This window comes from Euprymna scolopes, chromosome 2 (assembly GCF_053919585.1).
Source record: "Euprymna scolopes isolate OS-2025 chromosome 2, ASM5391958v1, whole genome shotgun sequence".
Taxonomy (NCBI): domain Eukaryota; kingdom Metazoa; phylum Mollusca; class Cephalopoda; order Sepiida; family Sepiolidae; genus Euprymna; species Euprymna scolopes.
The window spans coordinates 117940263-117952615 of record NC_136483.1 but is presented as its reverse complement, the minus strand read 5'-3'; the positions used below and the strand labels follow the sequence as shown (position 1 = coordinate 117952615).

General features: G+C 33.5%; 1 pseudogene; it reads right to left on the bottom strand.

Moving 5' to 3' along the window:
* Positions 1–11886: 11886 nt before the first annotated feature.
* LOC145243382 (U2 spliceosomal RNA) lies at positions 11887–12031 on the bottom strand (annotated as a pseudogene).
* Between the last annotated feature and the right edge of the window lie 322 nt (positions 12032–12353).

Sequence of the window (12353 nt, the reverse complement as noted above, 5' to 3'; positions counted from 1 at the left end):
AAACAGAGAGGGATGAGACAGAAGAAAGGAGAGAGATAGAGGGAGTTAGAGAGAGAAAGGGGCTCAAAGAGAGATGGAGAGGGTGATATAGAGAGAAAGATAGATTGAGAGAGGGAAAGGGAGAGATGGATAGAGAGAGATATTAAGAGAGGAAGAGAGAGGGGGAGAGAAACAGAAGGTGAACTACACTTCACCGTTTGTTTCCTCGTTCAGTAGAGAAGAAATCTTTCGAGACTGAGGCAATTTTAATGTTTTGTTATTATCCAGAGTACCCCTTTTTTTTTGGGGGGGGGACGGGGCTAGATTTTCATCACATTAGAAACCGACCGGGTTATCTGTACTTTCACTTAACAAATTAATAAAAGAAAAACATATTGTAAAATTTGAATTTAACATGAAAATACTATTTTAAAAAATAGCACGATAACATAAGTGCATAAGTGCCACTTTAGGTACTCCTTGGGCGTTGTGTTCTATGGCGACCAGCATAATTATTTAATGGTCGCTCCCTTAGACCCCCCCTAGTCAAGGCTAATGCATGCGCACGTAACATTTTTTTATTTACTGACGTTGGCTTAGTAACTAAACGATTTATTGATAATTTCGTAACCCTTAAACGCATGCCGGAAGATTTAAATTGGTTCATTATTGTTGTAATGAAAAAAAAAAGTTTCATTCAACACAAAACCAAAAACACATATTAATGATAAATGATTTATTATTGTATTTACTAATTTTTAGATAAAAAAGGAAAAAAAAGCTAATAAAAAATGCTTGCTTATGTGCGCATAAAAAACTTCTTTTTTTTTTTAGATTAGGTCCACCTTGGAATCACCCCCCACCCACCTCCAAATCTTAAGAACAGCTTCCGGAATAAACACCACTTTTGGAGGGGGGGGCTATTTGCAAAATTTAACTGATATTTGTTGTCAGCATACCCACCCGAAAATACTATTAAAAAAAAGGAGGGGTTCAGTACCCGTGGCAGAGAAGTAGATTTATTTATCAATAAAAGCTGCGGAGAAGTAAATTTATTTATCAATAAAAGTCGTCATTTAAAAAAGAAAATTGTGGGGGTGACCTAAATGTAAATATTTACCCAAAAAATTATCCCGAAGTTTATTGCAAAAACGTTTTGTTTTTGCACTATTCAACAATTTGTTCATCCGCGCATGTAAATTAAAAAAATATTTGTAAAAGTAAGAAGTTATCAGTAAATGATTTAGTTTTTTTTTTTTAATTTATTTATTTTTTTACATTAGGTCCACCTCCACAAATGGTAAGAACGGCTTTTAGAATAAACACCCTCAACCTCTCCATGTTAACAACGGATTTCGGAATAAACACCATGGGGGGGATATTTAAAAAAAAAGTCGATAAAAGTCGTCATTTAAAAAGAAATTTAAAATCAAATGTTTAGTAACAAATGTTTAGTAACATTTTTCGGTGCTAATGCAGAGAGTGATCCGCGCTATTTTTTAAATCGTGTTTTTTTTTATTCCAACCAATCTTATATCGAAAAACAAAAAAAACTCAAAAAGCAAGCGACAAACTTTTTTTTTGCCTTATATAATAAAGAAAAAATGTGTAAATTAAAAAATTTGGAAGATAAACAAATGAATTATGTTTTTTTGGGTTTTTTTTTACTTACTAAACAGAAAATGAAATATTTCGTCAATTCGTGGCTATGAAATGAATCGAACCGGAAGTTCAGTTTTATCAACAGAACAGATTCGCACCACGGTTAAAAAATATATTTATTTTATTTAATATTTTAATAATTCGCGAGGTAAATTTATTTTAATAACATAAAAACATGCCTCGACTCTAAAGATGGGTTGTCTGAAAATTTCAAATAAATTGGTAACGTAGAAATATGGTTTTATTCGTTTGGAATGAACCAAATTTACATTTTATATATATATATATATATATATATATATATATATATATATATATGTGTGTGTGTGTGTGTGTGTGTGTGTGTGTGTGTGTGTGTGTGTGTGTGTGTGTGTGTGTGTGTGTGTGTGTGTGTGTGTGTGTGTGTTTGGGTGTGTTTGTTTTGTATATATATATATATGTATGTATGTATTCATATATATGTATATATGTATTATGTAAATACATGTATATGTATTTAACTTATCATTCTTCTCAATTCATTTGCTTCCTTCTCCTCCTGCTGATAATTTAATTCTTAAGTAATAACTTGTATATTTCAGTTGACCCCGTTTTTGCTTTAAATTTGGCACGATTCAACGTCATCCTGCTTGGGTCATTTTGACCTCGCCTTTTCTATTCTAAAATTAACTCAATCACCATTTTATTTTAATTTTTCTTCTCCACCCATTTTTCTTAAATCAGCCCAGCCTTGACAGTCATGTTTTAAATTCTTCCATTTCTTTTGCTACGCAAATCTTATCTTTCTTTTAATAATATTATTTGAACTCATTCCCTTTTTCCATGTGAATTTGCGAATTATTCCACGGATTTCTGCCTTTTGGATTACTTTGGACCATCTTCCAATTACACGATCCCCTTGGATTTTATGTGTGGAAATGGAAATTTAACCAACTTTTTTTATTATTTTATCGTTATTGGATATTTTACCCTTCATCAGATTATCCATTCTCGTGAAATCACCTTTTTCTTCACCCTATTCCCTCTGCTTCACTGTTTGTTATCAAGTAAGATCTATGACTTACTTGTAGTTTCATTAAATACTTTTGCAAGCAAAATCCGATCCCGCATTTTGCTAAATCCTACCCTCTGATGAGAAGGAAAGTATTTCTTCAAAACGCTGCGGATTAAGGACTATCCACTAATTTTGTGTTTCCTTTTTCAAAATTGAATATGTTTTTAACTCTTTTTCAAAGTGTTTTTCATCATGTTTTATTAACGACCTGTTCTTTTATATATATATATATATATATATATATATATATATATATATATATATATATATATATGAAAAATAATATATATATAATTATTACCGTTTTATCTGCTTAGTTACACATGTTTCGATTACCGAATCGTGTTAATTATAGGTTATAATAAATATTTCTGTAAAGTCTGATGAAATTGTCGGATCGTTAACACGATTCGGTAATCGAAACATCTGTAACTAAGTAGATAAACCGGTAATAATAAATATATATATAGTAATTTATGAAAATATATATGGCAATTATGCTGCACACAAAATTCCGCATTTCATTCTCGGGAGAATTCGTCAGGCTTATAGATAAGCTAAACTGTCATATATATTTTCATAACTTACAACCTAGCTCTACGTATGTATCGAGCACTGAAAATTTACGTATAAAATTATATCTTTGTATATTTGTTATGTGATTAAATAAAATAGTTATATATATATATATATATATATAAATATATATATATATATATATATATATATATATATATATATATATATAATCCTTAAAATAGATTAAAGGATCATTTGAGAAAATCAAGCTTTAACGAAATTTTTCATTTTAATTTTAGGCCTACGAAGAATGTATCTTTTTTTTTGTTTCCTTTTTTTTTTTGTGTGTGTTTTATTGTCGCCGAGACAAAATGAACAGAGAGAGAAAGAAAGGCCGAACCTATAACGAAGAGAGAGAGAGAGAGAGAGAGAAAGAGAGAGGCGAGGAAGACGTTCAGCAGATAAGCCAGCCAGTTTACAGGTCACCCGGTTAGCAACACCCCTTTTAGTTCCGGGTGCCAAGCGAACAAAGAAAAAAGGAGAAGGTTGAGAAAAGTACGGAGAAGAGAGAGGGAGAGATGAAGAAGAGACATTCTTTGGACACTCTCGGCCGGGCCGCCGCGACGGACGGGTAGGAAAAATCTTCTTCCGACAACGAAGAAGAAGAGAAATAGGGACCAAAATTGACAAGAAAATTGGAACTTGGCAAGCGTAAGTCGACTATAACTAGTGCTTTTACGCACTTGCAAATATGCATTTATACCTTTAACAGGGTTACTTTTTATGTTTTTAAATGCGTATGGACATGTGTTCTTTTCGATTCTAGCTGATGGCACCTAAGTCATTTTTTACTCTTGAAATCACGGTATTTGTGCAGAATTTGAACCAGACGTAACTAACTGGCCACTCAGATTTTCTCGAAACATGCCGGCTTTTGCCGAGCGTCGCCGATTATCAAAACGTGTCAACGCTACTTAAGAAAAATACTGAAGAAACCATTTAAAAATAATAAAATCACCAGAAAAAATAACAAAAAAATATAACGAAAAAAAGAAACAATTTTTCTTGTTTTATTCTTATAACAATTGTTTTAAGTGAAAAAAATACAATAAAATAAACAAGTTGTGAAATACAAACTTTTCCAACTATTTTTTTTTGTCAAACAAAATTGAACAAAATTAATAAAAAAAACATTTGTTGTGTTTTTCATATCAAAAAAACAGGTTTAAAAATAAAGCACTTATGTGTTTTTCATGTCATATTTTATTTTGCCGTTTTTTTTATATAACTAATGTAAAGTGATTTTTTTGTTGGGTTTTTTTCCTGAATATTTTTTTTTCTGTAAGGTGAGACTGGACAACCGTTTTTGTTTTGTTTTTGTTTTTTTTGTGTGTGTGTGTGTGTGTTTGTTTATTTTTTTAGTTAAATTAAATTAAGACAGCCTGGATATTTCCTTAGGATTAGGTAAACTTTTCTAAGATCGTATTCGACGATGTTAAAGTGGTGTGAGAAAAGACAGCGGATGTGGAAGAAATTTCGCCAACCAAATCGGGTAGATTTCCGATATATGGTTTAAGATGGAGACAAAAAGATCATTACTAAATTTCTGTTTCCACATCGAAACTCGAAAAGATAACTGTCGAGAAGCTCTCGGTTGGTGCGTTCATTTTTTTTCTCACAATATTTTCCCCAAAGATCGTCTGCTTCTTTGTCGCGCATTGATCGGCGTCTTAACGTCAGATTAGAATGAAACCCGAACGCATGACGTCATGTTCCGAGCAAAGTCAAGCGGATGGTGAGTTACGTCTGGTTCAACTTCTGCACAAGCACCGAAATCACTACTATACACTGGGTACAATATAATAATAGAGTATTGGTTCTATAAAAATAGATATGAAACCTGCATGAATTAAAATATCATATTTAAGCGTATTTTATGATTGGGACACGTCGGACAGTTACCACTATGTATTGGGTACAATATAATAATCAGTTGGGTTCGATCAGTACTAAAATGGATGACTATTTGGGAATTCACGGTGCTGTGTGTGCTCTCTACTTATCCCGAAATTGTTTACAGTCGTCCTGGACTTCTCCTTGCCACTGAACTCAAACCGTGCCGATTCAGGAGAGGTTTGGTTAGGCTTGCACAACCCTCTCTCTATAATTACACGCGTAACTACACTTACAAGTATCTATTGTCTTTTGAGACTGTACGAAGTAGTACGATAATAATCAGTAGAGAATTGGCTAATAATGAATACGACATCTGCATAACTTATTATATTTAAGCGTATTTTACGACCGGGCAACGTCTGGCGGCGTGCTAGTTTCTTATACAAATACCCCCTGCCCCCCAAAAAACACATTTAACCAAATGTATAAGCATAACTTATGGCTCAGTGTGTAAACAATAGAACGAAGAAGTGATTTGATTTTCTCAAATAATTCTTTGACCAGTTCTATTTATTATCTTTTTGTAAAAGATTAGTAAGAGGCTCCCATAACTTTTGCTGTTTTAGTAATAAAACCATAATGCATCGCCAGAAATGAGTGTATTTAGTGCGTTATTTTATAATGGTGTGCAATGTGTTTTTACTATATAAATGTTTTTGAAGAATAGTAAATCTGTAACTGCAACCCACAGAGAGCTTTCAGAGTTCATTATAAGTTAGGACGACATGATGTTGTCCCAAATAGAAAATCAATACAGCTAATTGCAAATTTCAGAGCTACAGGTTCGACACATAAAAGAAAGCCACCTAGAAGACCTGGAAGTAATCGAACGCCAATCAGTATTCGATCTGTAAGACTTTCTGTTACTCAGTCGCCAACTCACAAAACATTCTTTGGCATTGGGATTGTCTGATCGAGCAGTCAGAAGAATTGTAAACACTAATATGCAATTCCATCCATACAAATTAATGATTGCCCAGAAACTGCACGAGAAAATCGTATGTAAAACTGTGAGAGATATTTCTTCCGCGCCCTGTACAATGCAGTATTTATCATATTTATTATCTGGAAAAAATCTGTTTAAATGTTTTAGAAGTCCCGATCTTACAGGTCAACATGTCCTTATAGAACCAAACAATGCTACATTGGTGGATAGTTGGATTATGTAAGGCAAATTAGTCATATAATTCAAAGCCAAACAAAATTATTTAAAATTCATGCAGAAATGTTTGTAGTTTCTTTACAGTTTCATTCGAAGTAGTATGATTCATCGGAAAGACTTTTGACCACTTACTGTAAGCATCAACCAATATTAAGTAATGTTGTTCTGCAAAACCAACATGTAGTTGTGAACAATGAATTTCTAGTCTAGTCATGGATGCAATATTGTTTTCTGAAGTTGATATTTGGTACAATTCTTTGTAGGTTTCTTTAACTGTTTGCCCATGCTAGGCCAATACACATAGTCACATGCCAAGGCTTTCATCTGATTAATTCCCTGAGGTTCAAAATGAAATTGCTTGAGAACATTATTCTGGAGTTTGAATGGGACAACAACACGGTCAGCAGAAAAGAGAGTTCTATTGATCTCGGATAAAGACGATCTTCGCTGAAAAAATAATTGAAGTTTTTAATCAGTTTGTGAAATAAACATTTATAACTTTCTGTAACAGAAGATCCGCGACTGTAGCCTCCTGGATTATCTCCGAAGTGACTGGTAATAATCTTACTGTGGGAGCAAGTCTAAATACAACTTCACGTTGCACAGATATGGCAGCGATGACGGTGTTTTTCACTGCTTTTTGATAAGAAGATATGAGCCCGGATAATGCATCTGTCTGGTCAATTTCCTGATTGCTATTTTATGCAAAAGTCGTAATCTAAAAGAATAGTTACTCATCCTTGTGATCAGTTTTCTGTATAAACTGGATTTCCTTTCTTGAAACCAACAATACTTGTTAGGGGCTTGTGGTCTCTGATCAAAGTAAAATGACGGCCATATAGAATTTTGTGAAATTTCGTCACCGCATAGATAATTGCGAGAGCCTCTTTCTCGATTTTGGTTATATTTTCGTTCAATGAATCTCAATGATTTTGATGCGTATGTAATGGCTTTTTTGCTTCTATCAGGAAAAATATGTAACATTACTGCTCCTATTACATATTCTGAAGCCTCGGTCATCACAGGAAAGTCTAATAATGGCTCAGTGTGTAAGCAATAGGCCAGAAGTGTTAGAACATTCCTTGCGACTGGTATGTGCTTTATTGTTTAAATATTATTCAAATCTTGTTTTCGACCATTTTTGTCAAATAAAAAAAATAAAGATATTTTACAAAAATGTGGAAGAATTTGAATTTGTCTGGCCTCAAATGAAATTCATATTGTTGAACTCGATCCAGCACAGAAGTTAGTCGATGCAGAGATTCATCTTGGGATGTAATGATATCATTAATGTAGACAGAAACGCTTGGCAATCCTGTGATAATTGCATCCATAGTTTGTTGGAATATCGCTGGATCTGACTCGACTCCAAATGGAAGACGGTTAATTAAATAGTCCCTTGTGTGTTTTAATAGTGAGAAGATTTTTTGAATCTTCATCAACTTTCATTAGTAGATATGTATCTACAATGTCCAGTTTTGCAAGACAAGTTCGACCGATGAGTTTTGAGAACAAATCTTAAAGTACTGATGTGTCTCCAGTGCGTCATTTAATCCTGTAGAGAAGTCCGCACATAGACATATCTTGCCATTAGCTTTCTTCATAATGACAGGATGCGGTAATTTTTAACGTAGAAATTTCTGATCAACCAATTATATTTAGTTCCAAAGTATTATTTTATTACTGGATTTTATTAATATTTTTGTATATAATATTAGTAGATAGCGTGATATGTATGTCTCTCTCTCTCCCTCTCTCTCTCTCTCTCTCTATATATATATATATATATATATATATATATATCTGTGTGTGTTTGCGTGTGTGTATATTTTTAAAATTTAATAAGGTGTGTGTATGTATGGAAAAGTTGAATAAAGACTACTCATTAAAAAACACATCACTGCATATTCAGTACGTGAATAATATTGAAAAGTAAGACTGAATGAGAAATTATTAAAAGATTACGATAGAATGTATTCTACTTTCGATCTGAGGATAATTATAACGACAAAATATACGAACATCAAATACGGATTAAAAATTATAAAATATCTGCTAACAATGAACGAATCTGCAGAAATCATAACGGAACTAATGTATATATTACACATTGTAGAAATTAGAAATCCAAGGTGAAAATGATAAACAACTTGTAACGTAAAAAACTTAGTATCATGACTGAATCAGTCCTTATTTCGATCTTAACTCTCATTTTATAGTCTTCAGAACATCACCTAAAACGAACATGTTAATGAGTAGTCATTCTTTTCCTCAGCCATGCTGCATCTTTCGCCAACAAACCACCAATCTCCACGACCATTGATGTTGCAATACTTCTAGCATCGCATCACGCCACTCCTATCTTTGTTTTAGGTATTTGCCAAGCTCCTGGAACAGGATTCTTATTTTCTACATCAGCTAGAATCTCCTGTATTACTTTGACAGTTTTTCCATCGACCCTAACTTTTCAATGCTTTTTTTTTGTTTTTGCTTGCGTGCAAGCATTAGAAAGCCAATCATTTAGTATAGCACCTTAACATTAAATAAATTAGTTATTTTAAGAATACGTGGATTTTATTCAACGGGTAATCGCGAATCGATCAAATATTCGTTAAACAAGAGCGACTGATGAAGATACATAAAAGCAGGGGGAACAATGTCGAAAAGTTCTTATCTGTTGAAATGTATACATGATGTATCTTTCTTATTAATTTTAAGAGTAAAAATATCAAATCATCAGTATTTGCTTTGATTTAAGCATTGAAACGAGCATATTTGTTGATTCAAAAATGTGATAGGTTTTTACTATTAACACTATAAACCGGTGAAATGAATCTTACATATCTTACGAAAAAAAATGATCCTGGCGAAATAAATGACACAAACGAATTAAGGATAAAAAATGAATAACGAAATCTTTTTAAACCCGTGTTTATTGAAGTTATTTTGGAGATAAGGGCTGATTGTTTATATTACTTATATTGACTGAGCTATTGTTCTCATCTTGAGAGTTATTTGTGCAATCTTTTTATCGGATTGCCCTTCCTCAGGCATGTTGGTTGTTAATTGTAGAAAAAAACGAGCATTGTACACCCTTAAAATTTTCGGCGATGGAAAGAAGATAATCTCCTGTTTATCTTTATTAGAGTTGCCTCCCCTTTGTCAATCAATTTTTTCGCAAATTCGAAACAATAACTATAAAATACAGACTAGCTCAGGAAATATGAAAACATCTAAGTAAGTAATTTTTATCTTTTCTTTTCCAAACAACAACCAACATGCCTGAAAACGATCGGAGTACAATCCGGCCGAAACGTTGCACAAACAACATTCAATATGAGAACTGTATTTATTAACTTATTCCGGTCAATGAATTATGGAAATATCTCACTTTCGTAAAAACAAAGTTTCAAAATATTAGTACGGCATTCAATTTCCACGCTTAAAGTATATTCGAAATGATAAACCAAATATATAAATTTCCATGTATATCTACAATTAGAAAAAAAACATGCAGGTCATAACCAGATGATGCAAACATTGAACATGCTCATAACAGTTTCCAAAGTGTGGGAATTTAAGCGTAAAGAATAATTACAAATTCAACCAAATGCATAACCTCATTGGTGGAAGTAAGCTCCTTAATACTACGCTAAAAAAATCTGTTTTTAACCGAAGAAGAAAACTCATTTTTGATCCCTTCTCGTCTTAATCCACTCAAACATTCTCGCAAACATTTAGAGATCGTAATCTATTGGTGCGTATCCCCATTAATACTACTTGTTTGTTTGTTTGTTTGTTTTATTGACTCTTAACAACAGACAGAACTTTTGTTAGAATATGATAATTTTTGTATTAATATAACTTTATTCAAAGATGTGTAACAGACTTTTTTTTCTACAGAAATCGACATGAAGCATTTATACAATTTTTTATTCTTAATGTGTTTTATCGTGTTTGTATATATGTGTCGGTCTCTGATCTGTTTCTACAATGTTAGTATTCTATGTAAGTAATGATAATTTAAGGATTTAACATGGCCAATATTAACAAATTCAATTTTTTTCATACAGAAATATAAAACATGTTTATATTTGCTATTTTATTGTCTTGTAGAATCTTATAACAAGATTTATTTCCCTTCGCGTCTATCGCGATTTGTTCGTATCGGCCATTTCTAAACTCACTCTTTCTAAAGATAGCTTTTATAGTAGTTTAATTAAAAATGTTTGGAAGAATAATTTTCACTGTAAATAATTTTGACGATTTCTACCAAAACTTACACCAAGGTGACTGAAGGATTGAATTGAGGAACCCCAAAAATGCGAATATGTCATGAAACAGAAACCTACATACGGCTGAATAAAAACATTCCGCTTAAATAAAAAAAATAAATAGTGCCTATATTTTCTTGGTTAAAACTCTTATATAGGTCGAAAATTAGGATTCAAATAAATAATTATATAAATATAAAACAAGGCCGATAGCCATTAGTCGCGTGCTCTCGTGTAATGAATGAATGCGTGAATGTAGGATTGACATGAAATTCTTAAAGATAAACTAAACTGAACGAAAAATGGGCTGAAATGACTTAAATAAATAAAAAGTAAATGGCTTAGAATGACTTCAATGAAATTAAGGATGAACTGAATGACCTTAAGAATGACTTGAATGCTTAAAAAATAACTGGAATCCTTCAAAAACAACTTGAATGATCTGGAGAATGATTGGAATGGCTTTGAGACTGAGTGGTTGTAAAGAGGGTGATAATTTTACATTAAATTAATAAAGCTGTGTTTATTTGCTCCCCCACCGAGCAAATTAGGCACGGCCGATTTTTAATGTGAGGAGTGAAGGGGAAATGGGGACCAACTACCCGGGGAGTAGGGAAGCTGGATAGTGACAATTGGTATGAAGGGTTGCACCTACATTGACCAAGGTCTTATATGTGGGATTGCCCTAACATATGGTTTTTGCTTGTAGTATCTGCGGAACAGATACTAGACTTTGATCGTGGCCAAAAGGCCAAGAAAAGGGTATTTATTTACTCCCCCACCGAGCAAATTAGGCACAAGGCCGATTTTTAATGTGAGGAGTGAAGGGGAAATGGGGACCAACTCCCCGGGAAGTAGGGAGCTGGATAGTGACAATTGGTATGAAGGGTTACCCCTACATTGACCAAGGTCTTATATGTGGAGTTGCCCCCACATATGGTCTTTGCTTGCAGTATCTGCCGGAACAGATACTACACTTTGATCTTGGTCAAAAGGCCAAGAAAAGGGTATTTATTTGCTCCCTCACTGAGCAAATTAGGCACAGGGCCGATTTTTAATGTGAGGAGTGAAGGGGAAATGGGGACCAGCTACCCGGGGAGTAGGGGAATTGGATAGTGACAATTGGTATGAAGGGTAGACCAAGTCTTATATGTGGAGTTGCCCCCACGTATGGTCTTTGCTTGCAGTATCTGCCGGAACAGATGGTATTTATTTGCTCCCCCACTGAGCAAATTAGGCACAAGGCCGTTTTTAATGTGAGGTAAAAACCAGCTCCCCTAAAAGGGGTCACTCTGGTTACCAAAAATAATAATTGTCCCAGTATAGAGGGTTTCCCCTCCATTGACTGGTACAAATTATCTTAAGTGCAGTATCTGCCGGAACAGATACTAGACTTTGATCTTGGCCAAAAGGCCAAGAAAAGCTTAAAAATGTAAGAATAGCATCTATTAACAACAGACCTTTGATCTTAACCAAAAAGGCCAAGCACAAAAGTGTTACGGAGAGACCAACCGACAGACCGACGGACCGACGGAGTGCCTTATAGAGTCGCTTGCACGCGACTAAAAACCTGCATTTTGATTAGCCTTTAAACTATATTTCAAATTTCAATGCTTTCAAAAAGTGGAAATGTTTCTACAACTTACTAACACGTGCTTAGCCATTGGACGTGAACATTGTAAAAACAAAATGGAAAATTTTTGATCTTCAATTAAAAATAGAAGACTATATTCAGCAATATGTCCCG